At 34.7% G+C, this 13,476-nt stretch overlaps 1 protein-coding gene across 4 annotated transcripts in view; it reads left to right on the top strand.

Annotated features, from left to right (window-relative positions):
• Window positions 1-5,170: 5,170 nt before the first annotated feature.
• LOC132606125 (uncharacterized) overlaps window positions 5,171-13,476 on the top strand; it is a 49,810-nt gene continuing 41,504 nt past the window's right edge. The window contains exons 1-3 of one of the 4 annotated variants that reach the window (XR_009569603.1): window positions 5,184-5,397; window positions 6,717-6,798; window positions 8,415-8,706. The gene's annotated coding sequence lies outside the window, so the exon portion shown is untranslated. Of the gene's footprint in view, window positions 5,902-6,709; window positions 6,799-8,414; window positions 8,707-13,476 lie in introns of those variants that run through there. The other 3 variants (XR_009569602.1, XR_009569604.1, XM_060319474.1) reach the window with 3 other exon arrangements.

The following is a 13,476-nucleotide window of genomic DNA, read 5'->3' as shown; positions in this document are numbered from 1 at the left end:
ATCCCTAGGTGCTTCATCAACGGTTTCAGAGGAGCGCTCCATTTGCTTCGAAGCTGCAGTCTAGTGGTATTATTATTTTGTGTATACATTTAGGCACAGTTTCCTGTCCCGTCCTTATGATTCCATGCACTCCATGTAAAGGCTCGTAGATAGATTTATATAGTTAGATGTCCTATCTCATCGGTTCATAATTTTGTATATCATTTTGGCAGCCTTATCAGCTTGCGCATATGGATATAGTTGATGATGATTATATAGATGTGCATTTATCTTTTGGGACTCATGCCCTTACAGATTATGATAGTTATGAGTTATCTTTGTGGTTCACCTAGATGTGATTATGAGATGTGTGATAAGAGGTGTTCGGGAGGTTAGCTTCGAGTGCCCGTCATGACCCTCTGGTTGCGTCGTGACAGACAATTACAGGAATTGGCACGAAGAGCTGCCTTATGCTTTATTGGGGTACAGAATGACAATCCGAACGTCTATCGGAGCAACCCTGTATCTCCTAATCTACGGCACAGAAGCGGTCATACCCACCGAAGTAGAAATCCCATCATTGAGGATCATCCAAAAAGCAGAATTGAACGAGGTAGAATGGGTCAGAAACCACTACGAACAAATGGCCATGATCAACTAAAAGAGAATAGTGGCAGTATGGCACGGACAGCTATACAGACAAAGAATGTCGCGAGCTTTCAACAAACGGGTAAGAGCCCGACTTTTCCAAATTGGACAGCTCGTACTTAAGCGAGTCTTCCCCCACCAAGAAGAATACAAAGAAAACTTTGCGCCAAACTCGCAAGGACCATACATGGTCAGAAAAGTACTCTCAGGAGGAGCCGTGGTCCTAGCCGAGATGGATGGACAAGAATGGCCCAAAGCCATCAATGCAGATGCACTCAAGAGGTACTACGTCTAAGATTTCATTTGCTTGTAAGCACGTTATTATTTCCTTGTAATCGTATCGTTTGCTTGTATTCGTACTTTTGTAATAGAATAGGGAAAAACAATCATTTATGTAATGAACTACGTAATGACCTGACTTCCCTACAGTGGGATACATAGGCAGTCCATGTCGGACCCGGTCGCATTATTAGTGAAAACCAAAACTCAATTACTTTATTCAGAACTATGTTCGACCTGATTCTTGCTGCGACAGGATAAGTAGGCGCTTTCAAGCTTGGTCGTCACAAAATAAAAACCCAAGAAACCTTTAAGAAAACTCAAAGACACGAAGTCAGAAGAAATCGGCAAGATCATAATTTAAGGATCAACGTAAGAGGCAACCAACGTCAACCCTACACTGGGGCAGAATTTTTGAGGAGACCTCAAAAATTCCTACCAAAAGCAACTAGCAAAATGATGACAAGCCCAAATCGTACACTGGGGTAGAATTTTTTAGAGAACCTCAAAAATTCCCGCACAACAAGACGATACAAGAATCAATCAAAGCAAGACCTGAAACTGGGGCAGAATTTCGAGAAAGATCTCAAAAATTCCACCAGTCCAGGAACACAGCAACGAGACCTCCCGAACGACTGGAAGACCTTATTAAAAAAAAAACACATGTCATAACATTTAAAACAAGACGAAGATTTTCAAGGAAAACAATGCGCATTTTATAACTTTACTTTTAGATTTTTAAACAAAATTAGCATAAGAGTGCTCTAAAAACCATCTCTCAAAATACCGAGCCCAAGAGGATTCAGAGGAACATCAACAGAAGACACCACACAAGAGGACGAAGACACAAATCGGCCTCTTAGGAAACTAACAATTTTTCTGTGGATGCAGGCTTTAGAACAGGAAGGCGGATACGTCATCAACCGGCTTACTTGCAACGAAGGCGAAAGGTAAACTCAACCAGACATCAAATGGCCAAAAGGGTCACGAGGAATGAATGACAAAGACATATTCGACCAAAAGGGTCACAAAGAATTAATGACAAAGACATATTCGACCAAAAGGGTCACAAAGGATGAACGATAAAGATCTACCTGATCAAAAGGGTCAACAAAACAAGGGAAGACAAAGACATATTCGACAACGAGGGTCATAGCAAAGGACGAAGGACATACCTGACCACGAGGGTCACAGCCAATTCATTCATAAAAACTGCCACAAGGGCCATTCGGACGAACAACCACAAAGGCCATCTACATAAACAAGCAATAGCCACAAAGGCTATTTGTCAAAGAAACATGATTACACCACAAGGAATATCTACAATACTGTCAAAATCAGGAAACAGGTATACAGCCGCCAGAAGGAGCCAGCTCGTTGAACCAGATCCAAATAATTACGGAGCAAACGTGGAACTTTTTCTTACGCAGCCGGTCAAGATAAGGTGCCCTTGAGAGTCAAGCTCTCCGGCTAGGATTTGGAAGCTATCCGATCTCAGACTCAGCCATAATTTTATTTGTTATTTGCTTTCTTTATTAAAAACTGCAATCGATCGGGTACACACCGAGAAATCTGAAGGCATTCCCACATAAGGGATATACTCTTCCCCAGCGAGTCGAACTACATATGACCTGATTCCCAGAGACCAGGGATATGTAGGTGGGCTCAAAACTAGAGAGTCGGTCACATTCTAACTACCGTCCGGAGAAACTCCAGTCACAGCACTGGCGATCTCAAGACTTTCCTTTCAAATCACTTAAAGTCCTTAGTTAAGTCGAACTACAAATGACCCGAATTCTCGTATAACCCGAGATATATTAGAAACCCAGAAACCAGGGTCCGGCCACATATATTTGAAAATTACATGGAAAATGAGAGGTAGAATGAGTCGGATCAGTCAAAAATTAGGGTTAGTCAAATTTTGTTGCTCAGGGATGGTCCCGCCATCCTCGAACACTGAAGAGGCAGTTTTTGACACCTAATGTTTTACCTCCCGTAATTTATTTTAATTACTTAGAGTCCTTGGATGATAAACAAAGTGAATCATGCATTTTTAGAGGTTAGAATGATTTTATAAAATTATTTAGGTAAATATTTTACCATTCTTATTGGGTAAAATAATTTCTATAATATTATAAATCATTTACGAATTAATGGGTACATTTTGTATCAATTATGAGCTATTAGATAAATTTAACCAAAAACGAAAATAAATTTAAATAATTATTTGATTGATTAAGTTGTCAAAAGTCAAATTAGCAAATATTTTATTCCCTTTAATCCAAGGAATTTGATTAATTAAAAGAACTAGACATTATATCCTTCAATCCTAAATCTGTATAATTAATATGCATTGGCACAATTTGGTAGAATTAATCATAATTATTTCTAGTGTTTAATCATGATAATTAGTTGATTAGTCAATCATGGTAATTATTGACAATTAACTTTTAATTGTTTAATTGTTTTTGTTATGGCCACAATTGAATTAACCAATTAATGGTTTAAGGAAATTGGGGTCATTTTTGTAAAATTAGCCTCTTAATGGCCTTAATTGAAATAACCAAATTCATTGGCTCAGATTAATTAAGGTCATTAGTGTAATTTAACTTTAATTGGCTAATTAGGCCAAATATGGCCATAATTATATAGATTTAGATTAATTAAGGTCATATTTGCAAAGTTAAGCCCATTTGCATAATTGACTGTATTTTAAATTAATTAGTAGGTTAATTACGTCCTGATTTGCTTATAATTAAAATATTATTGTCAATAACTGATACCTCAATTTTATCTATTTATTAAAAATATCCATACTACCCTTTATACATACATATACATCAAATATACGTATATTTTATACCAACATATATCTATATATATATATATATATATATATATATATATATATATATATATATATATATATATATATATATATATATATATATATATATATATGTGTGTGTGTGTGTGTGTGTGTGTGTGTGTAAAAGGGGGGCCTGTCCATTTCTTCAGAATTCGGACCGAGTCTAGCCCGAATGGGTGTGACCCGGCCCAAGTCTCTTTTCAGATAAGGGGCTAATACCCCGAGAAAAGGACCAAAATCATCCATAATGTTTGGGTTTGGATCAAAATCATACATATTCTTTCACATGGTGCACTAATAGTACATTATGTTTGCATAAGTGGTGCACTTTTAGTCACAATCCCAAATAAATTTAACGGAAAAGAACAAAAATGCCCCTGAACTTTTAGAAAAGGTATAAAAATACCCTTTATTCATCTATTTTGTTAAAACTACCCCTCAATTCAACTTTTTGGCTCATTTATTCTCCTTGACTAATGGACAACACTAATTTTTTTTTTAAAAAAAAAATTAAATTGCACATGACATTTTATTACTGAAAAATTAATTTATTCTTTTAAAAAGAAATCTGAAAAATCGTTATTTGTAGAATAAGGAAAAATAATTTTTCAACATCCATTTCTTTAAAAAAATAAATGTAGTAAGCCTTTTATATATATATATATATATATATAAAAAACAGAATTGGATTTTCATTAAAACATGTGGAATTTTTTTAAGTTTGGAAAAAAAAATTTAACGGGTGGAAACCCCATTTTTTTTTTAGAAAATTCAATTTTTAAATCTGAAAAACTGATTGTTTTTTTAAGTAAAATGTGCAAAACTAATACTCTATAATTTTCTTCTAGATTTAAAAAAAGATAGTTTTCTAGTTTTTTTTTTTAAACACAGTTTTTCCATAAAAAAAATAATTTTTTCAGATTTTTATAAAAATCCAATTTTCACATTTTGAAAAGAAAAAAAATTAGTGTTGTCCGTTAGTCAAGGTTTTACTCGTTAAAAAAAAGTTTTCCAAATTTAAAAAAATTCCAAGGTTTCAGATTTCTTTTTAAAAGAATAAATCAATTTTTCAGTAATAAAATGTCATGTGCAATTTATTTATTTATTTATTTTAAAAAAAATTAGTGTTGTCCGTTAGTCAAGGAGAATAAATGAGCCAAAAAGTTGAATTGAGGGGTAGTTTTAGCAAAATAGATGAATAAAGGGTATTTTTATACCTTTTCTAAAAGTTCAGGGGCATTTTTGTTCTTTTCCGTTAAATTTATTTGGGATTGTGACTAAAAGTGCACCACTTATGCAAACATAATGTACTATTAGTGCACCATGTGAAAGAATATGTATGATTTTGATCCAAACCCAAACATTATGAATGATTTTGGTCCTTTTCTCCTAATACCCCCTTTAACATTTTATTTCATGCCAAACATACCACTATACTTTCTTTTCTCTCCCTTTCCCTTTACCTCCCTAACCCTATGCGCCGCCCTTCGATCTCTCTCTCTCACACCATCAAATATGGCAAACTTTTAGAGGACCCAGACCTCCACCAGCTTTTATACGTCCGTTTACATGCAACAATTACTGTGTTCGGCCTTTTTTACAACCATCTCATCCCAAACACGGTAATACTCCCCTTTCTTTTACTTTTTTTTTAAATTTTTGAGTCAAAGGCTTGATTTTCTGTATTATGTTTGTTGTATTATGTGTGAAACACTCGATTTCTATTGGCTTGAGGGGTCATGGACCAAATCGACCAAATTTGGTCCAGATCTGGCCATATATTTTGTTCCTCATTAATTCTTGGTCATAGATTCGTGCGGTGAATGTAAGAATGCAAAAAGATCCACTTTATACCATGTCGTTGGTTTAGGTTTTTTTGATAATTTTGGGGTTCTATAAATACAACCCCAACCCTCATCATTTAACAAGTTTCAGAATCAACAAAGGCTTGAATTATGAGTTCAACTTGGAATTTAAGCCGTTTAGTAAAAATTTTAGACTTAAACCTTTTAAGGTTGAGTCTCTTAGTTCTAAATTTATTTCTTTTGTGTTGGTATGGCTGAGTTTGGGATTTGGAAGCACCAGAGCATCAAATTCACTCTTGTTCACGGCTGCGCCTAAAAAAGGTAACACTTTAATCTTGTTGCTTACTTTTAGTCATTTTCTAATTATTTTCTGTTTATAGTGCCTTTTCTTTGCTATTAAGTGTTTTAGCTTAATTAGTAGTTGTATGATTTAGTTTACTGCCTTAGCATGTGGTTAAATTTGTTATGAGCTTGAAATGGTTCTTCCTGAACATTATACTTGTGTTAATCACATGCCTAATCTTGTTATAGTTGTTTTATTCAGAGAAGTCAATGGACTAAATATGTGTTTGTTTTGAACAAAATTTCTGGTGGTGCTTTATTAGTGATATCAGTTGAACTATGTGAGTTTAAAATAGAAAGATGAGGTGCCTCTTATCTCAGAGGATCAGGTCTAGTCTAAGATGGTGTCTTGATTGTTGAGTGTCCATGTTTAAAAGGATAAAATATGGTCACTATGGAAGAATGAGTGAACCTTAAAGGGGTGTTGTCTAGTTCCTGAGGTTACAGGATGTACAGTTTGGCCTTGTCATGTCTTGTTGTGCATGTATCATGCTTAAAATGAAAAGAAGAGTTCTGGTAGGTTTTAAAATATACTAGCACACTGTAAGTGTCAATAAGGTTTCACCTAAACTAATCAAATAACCCTGAAGAAAGTATTTGGATCTTGAATTTGAAGTCGGTTTGTCTACAGAGTCCTGTTCTTGTGCATCTTTCCTGACCTTGATAGTCAAGTGTGTTCAAAACCTGCCTTAACATTGGGAGATGATATTTGGCATTTATCTTGGTTGTGATTAAATAAAAATGAAACTGAACACATACACTCAGCTTAACTAGTCTTGCAATACAGTATGCAGGCCTATCTAAGCTTTCATGAGAAGAGGAAGCTCATGATCATAATAGCAAGTTAACTGAAGTGTCCATCTGCCTTAATGTTTGGTAAGTACTTAGTTTGGAATGATTAAATGATAGAATTTTGTATAATCATATGGACTTATGAGCATACTAGAGACCACATGACATATGGGGGAGCCTTTTTAAAGGGTGCCTTGGGAGAGGACTAAGGAGAACCAAGCACCACTTGGTTCATAACACTTTTCCTCTAAATAAGAGGCACCATGGCACTTCTGTAAGCCTATGGGGATATATGGTTGCTATATAAATGTATTGTGACCTTACAAATTTCATCATTAGATCAAAGGGTAAATACTAAGATCAAAACCTGCTTGTTTAAGTTGTTTTTTTTTTCTCTCTGACTAGAACCAAATAGTGAACTTGTTGATGCATAGCTGATTGATTTCATACAAAAATAGGAAAATAATTGATTAGGTTGAAGTCCGGATATTGAGTTTACTTTAGGAAAGTGCCAAATCTAAATCATTTACTCTGTTTAAATACCTTGTGTTATCCCCCCCCCCCCCCCCCCCTCTCTTAAAATTTGGCTAAAATTGGATGTCATAGTTTCTTCTTTCCTCTTTTTTCATTTCAGCTAAGTCTTAGTACATATGTTTCCTGTGTGTCTTTCTGTGCACTGCTTTCATTCTACTAAAACTTGACTGGGGATGGAAAAATCATTCTTATGCTATCTCTGAGTACCTAAAATCTACTTAAATCTTGTTCTGCTTGTGCTATGCTTATTTGTTGAAACTACAATTTTTTTTATATACTTTACATCCTGCTTCTGAATACCTAGACTTAGTTAAATCCTGTTTTGCTTATGTTGAACCTGTTTTTCTAAATCATAGGTTTTTATATCTTGTTCATCCTATTCTTGATTGTCATGGACTCTCTTAGTTTGTATTTGGTACATTATATGAACATGCTTTTCTATTTTTGACATTGCTTAGAATAGTGAAACAGTTAAGGTATTTAGTTAGATCTTCCTGCATTCTTCTATATAAGCTGCTAGAACCATGAGTTTGTACCAAGCTTGATTACCTGCTTCAGTATTGGCTTAACTAGTTTTGAACCTAAGATAATCTTAGAGTGGGAAAGATGATCATCATTTACAAAACTGGGAATAAATGTTTAGGTAACTGGTTGAATCATAGGTTCAAAAAACATATTCAAGGCTAGATAGGCATAAAAGTATTTTAAGTTATTAAGAAAAGAAGAAGGTATACACATAGTATACACTTGATATACACATTATATATGTGTGTGTATCATAGGCATATTGTGTTTATATGAGTAAGCAGGCTAGTCATATATAGGGTATATACATTAAATGAGTAAAAGGGGATGGGAATCCCATAAAGCCTTAATTTTTAACTTAGCTTCATTTTTTAATATAAATGGGCCTAGCCCAATTCAGATTCAATGAAGGGTAGATCAGATTTCATTAGGTCCAAAAGTAAAAGGAAAATGGTGACTGGGGTATCTTTCTTTTGTATCCAATCTTGGGCTGCCAATGCCCAGTAACCTGAAGCAGTATATACATGTGCATATGTGTTGTCTTATAAGTGAGTTATATATATGTGTACATACATGTGTGTGATAAGTTCAGCGAATTAATTCTAACCGGGTCTTTTTTCTTTTTCCCTCCTCCACTGCAGGGCCATTCGGGTCAAGTCAAAGCTAACTTGTTGGGCCTTGGCCCAACAGGAAATTCTTTCATATTATCTAGTCCAGCGAAGACGAAATGGAAGCCAATATATATTAAATGCATAGAAGGCCCAGCCATGAGTGAAAATGGCCAACTAGGGACTTGGTAAGCCCCTAGCCTACCCTCCTTTTATTTATTTATGTAAGCTGTTTTCCCTCTTATTTGTAAGGTTTGTATATATATATTTGAAATTCCTTGAAAAAACTCATATACATAAATTGGAATCTTTACTGTTTGAACTATCCGTCTTAAGACAACGGTGCTTATGCCATTTAGTTGACTTTAGGTCCCCAAACGAATTTCAAAAACCAAATCTAACATAACAATTTTCCCAAAATAAAATGGGCAACTAATAAAGTCATTTTGAAAGACAAGGATTTTAAGGACACAAGTATTATTTCTTTTTTAAACCGGATCAATTTCGAGTCAAGGAATATACATTGTTGTCTTTGGACAAAAATCAAATCTAAGTTAAAATAATTTGGGCCAAGCCCATCGATGAAAAATGAAGGTCTTTTTTGGAAAAAACAAATAAGTGATTTCTGGGCCAAGCCTAAAGAAAAAATAAAGCTAAGGGAATATTTTTGGCTGAGCCTCAATTGGTTTTTGGAAAAGAATCAGAAAAAATATTAATCTGGGCCAAGCCCAAACTAAAAAGCCCCTTTTAAAAACTAAGTCACATTTTTAGGATTTAAAACCCAACTCCAAAATCAATTGTACATATATACACGTCTATGAACCATTGAGGGTCCGTGGCATTTTGCACCCTTAATGTGTGCTCTTTTTTTCAACTTGCACCCTATCCTATTTTTTTTTATGATTTAAACCCCAATCTCTTTATTTCCTTGCAAAACAATAAATTCACCCTTTTTATAAATTTACCATGAGGGCAAAATAGGAATACAAATAATATATCTTTTTTTCCTTCAATTTATTTATTTTATTAGAACTGCAACAACAATAAATTTTATTTTCAAAACTCTTTTTTTATTTTTTTATTTTAAGTGATATTTCTCTATCAATAGTTGCTAAACATTTGGAGTTCTTATTGTTACAAGTTTGTCGTTTTTCCTTTATAATTTAATTACTACTAATTTATAAAGGAAAAACGACAAACTTGTAACAATAAGAACTCCAAATGTTTAGCAACTATTGATAGAGAAATAAATAAAAAAATAAAAAAATAAAAAAAGAGCTTTGAAAATAAAATTTATTGTTGTTGCAGTTCTAATAAAATAAATAAATTGAAGGAAAAAAAGATATATTATTTGTATTCCTATTTTGCCCTCATGATAAATTTATAAAAAGGGTGAATTTATTGTTTTGCAAGGAAATAAAGAGATTGGGGTTTAAATCATAAAAAAAAATAGGATAAGGTGCAAGTTGAAAAAAAGAGCACACATTAAGGATGCAAAATGCCACGGACTCAACCATTGATAACAAAACAAGTTATTTTAAGTCAAAATCGTTTAAATAAGTGAAAAACGTTCGTAAATACGAAGTGTTAGGTAAGGCGTTCAAATGTACTATGTGGATTGGCCCGAATGAAAGTGTATGATTATAACAAAGTATATACAAACATATGTGTATCAAAAACTAGAAGATTTTTACACTTTTTTTCACATTATGCTTATATATAAAAGGAAACTACTCTTATCCGGATATTATAAGTCCGAACCTAAAATACCCATATATAATGGGGATTTATTCAAAAAACAATGAAATTAAATGATATGCAATAATGACAGTCATTTATAAATGTGGGAAGTAAACAAAAAATAAACAATTAAAGCAAATAAGCATACACTGGAATTCGAAGGTCAACCGTATAGTAGGGATCCTTAATACTAGGGTGTCTAACACCTTCCCTAGGGGATCACCAGAACCCTTACCTAGAACTTTGGATCACAAAGGTTTTAACACTATATTTGAATAAACCTTTCACCTTTGGTTTTCCTAATTTCCTAAAAATTAGGTGGCAACATTTTTTCAAAACAAAGTTCGAAATAGAACCAACAAGTTCGAAGTAGCTTTCCGAGCTAATCCCGCCCGCGAAATGCTAACTGTAACACTGAGTATGTAAGGAATGGAAAACAACATAACATAGATATGAAAGTAACAAGGGATAAGAGAGATAACATGTACATCTGAATGCCTCTTAAGACGGATGACATGCATGCTTTCTTTTAAAAAAAAAACATATTCATACATATACATATATCATAATACCATACCCGGCCATATAGGCTCGGTGTTATCCGTACCCAGCCATAATAAGGCTCGATGTTATCCGTACCTAACTGCAGTGGTGTGAACAATCGGTGTCGTACCTGGCCGACTATAGCGCGACTCAGTGTGAGAAAATACATACATATGTATAAAGCATGCATGAGAGCCCAAATAAAAGCTCTAACCTTATCAGAGTGACGTAAGGTTGGTAAAACTCTGATTATCATTATGAAATTATCATCATGAACATATCTCACCTTGAAGGAATAATAATCATAAGATGATATCAACATCAATGAATAAAATCAATAACCATAAGATGAGATCAATAATATCATAAGAACACCAAGAACCACAAGCTTCTAGTATTTCTAGGAATAGGGACATTATGGATATCATGTGAATGGGTTTGTATCGATAAGATCATGCCATAAGAAAGAAAGGGACAGCCTTAACATGCTTTGTCGTCTTACTTAAACACTCAACGTCTATTCTCCCAAGCTTGCAAATCTACATTCAAGATGATTCACACTAAGGTTAAGTCGTCGAAATGCTTATAAGATCAAACTAAACTATTAAGTGAGCTAACGAAATTTGGGCAGCATTTCCCCTGTATCATCTACTTCTTCCAAATCCAAAACAACTCCTAAACAACAATAACAACATTAACTATTATCACGACCTGACTAGGGGCCGCGATGGGTACCCGGGGCTAATCACCGAGCACCACTCGTTCTACTACTCATCATACTCATTAAACGTTCTCTTACCAAATTCATACTCAAATTACAAGAAAATTATTTTTCATTTGAAAACATAAATACTTTTATATACATAACCCTTTCGACTATCAAAATAATATACATACATATATACAATGAGGAATTTGTGAGACCATACTACCCACACTGCGCATCTACGAGCCTCTACTAGAGTGCTAGACATAAGGACGGGACAGGCCCCCGTCGTGCCCAAAACATACATATACCAAAAGAATAATCAGTAGCACCTCCGGAAAATGGAGTGCTCTTCAAATTAGCTAATAGCTCCTACGAGTCTGGGTCGCCTCCCTGTCTACCTGTGGGCATGAACACAGCGTCCAAAGGAAACGGACGTCAGTACGAACATTGTACTGAGTATGTAAGGCATAAACAATAATGAAACATCAATGAAATGAGGAGTCATCAAATGAGGAGCAATCTGTAACTGACTGTGAATCATAAAAGAAATAATGCATGTTGGCTTACTTTCATAATCATCGTCATCTCATGTATGCGTAAATATATATAAGCTGCCCGACCATATAGGTACGGTGTGATAATCAATAACATTAGCCTGCGTCCAGGCCTCCCGCGTCCGGGGTACCATCTCATGCCGCCCACTAGTGGTGTCTGGCCATGGTGTATACGCTGCCCGCCTTATCGGTAACTGCCCAGCCATATAGGCGCGGTTTTATATCATTATCATAATATGCTCATCATAATATGCTCATCATAGTATGCTCATCATAGTACATGTATAAAGACTGAAGGACAACTATACTTTATCGGGGTGACGTAAGGTCGTGATCCCCCGATTTCATTATGGAGCATTCATTGAAATTCTGCCTCACCTTGAAGGAATTGGCATATAAGGTGAGTGTATACAATAACGACATCAATGGGTTATAGATAGCATCATTAGCTTTATAGGATCATCATATCATGGATTCTAGATTCTTTAGACTCAAAGTTATCATCATCGTTATCGTACTCATAGTGTATCTCTTATTTCATATGGCTATTCATGAACAAGGGCTCTTAGTTTTCTTGAAGATAGGAAATTCATGAAGAAGGAGGAAATTCGTGCCATAAGATTCATGCCTTAGAAAGAAAGGACTAGCCTCACATACCTTTGTCGTTTAACTACTCTATTGCTTGCTCGTTCTCCTTTAATGCTCACGTCTTTACCTTCAAAAGAATTTGCACTAACATTAGCTAAGCGATTATAAGAACGTGCTTACTGAAGCTAAAGAAAATTGGGCAGTATTTCCTTTGTTTATATGATTTCCTCCATATTCCATATCAACTCCCAAACATCCGTAACATCATTCATAATATCATAAATAACAATCATCATTTATCTACATTATCCACATTTCACAGTTTCCCTTCAACTTCCCAATAATCATGGTCATAATTCACTATTATGTTCTTTCACGTATAATTCTCATTCCATGTTCTAAATGTCATTCATAATCTACTTACAATCACAACATATCCATATTCATGATTCATTCCAAACTACTACTCAACAAGCACTATTCCCACATTTATGATCCATTTTCTATATTCTTCAACAATCCAAGTGTTTCAACTTCTCAATATCTTAAACATCATGAAAATATCATAAAACTTACCTTAGATATTGTAGGAACAAGCCTTGAGTAGCAATACTCTTCTTGCACCAAAAACCCTAACTCACTTCCTTTGAAATTTCTTGGCTTAGATGACTTTAATGGGTTTCATACTCTTGATTCTTGTTGGTTTGATGAAGTTGATCATCAATTTCCTTTGAATTCTTGTGGATGAAATGTATGGAACCTTATAGAGGTCTTAAGAGAGATGAAGGAATATGGGAAAATGAATTTAATGAAGTGGGAACACATTTATATAATCAGAACTTATTCAGCTCGTCGGGACTTCCACGGACACTTATACGGTCCGTGGAACATTTCACGGTTCGTATAAGTGGTCGTGGTTCACCACTGGCCAGACATCATCTCTGCTGGGTATTCCACGGAC

Source organism: Lycium barbarum, chromosome 8 (assembly GCF_019175385.1).
Source record: "Lycium barbarum isolate Lr01 chromosome 8, ASM1917538v2, whole genome shotgun sequence".
NCBI lineage: Eukaryota > Viridiplantae > Streptophyta > Magnoliopsida > Solanales > Solanaceae > Lycium > Lycium barbarum.
The sequence above is the reverse complement of the archived record's forward strand: the minus strand, read 5'-3'. Positions and strand labels throughout refer to the sequence as shown.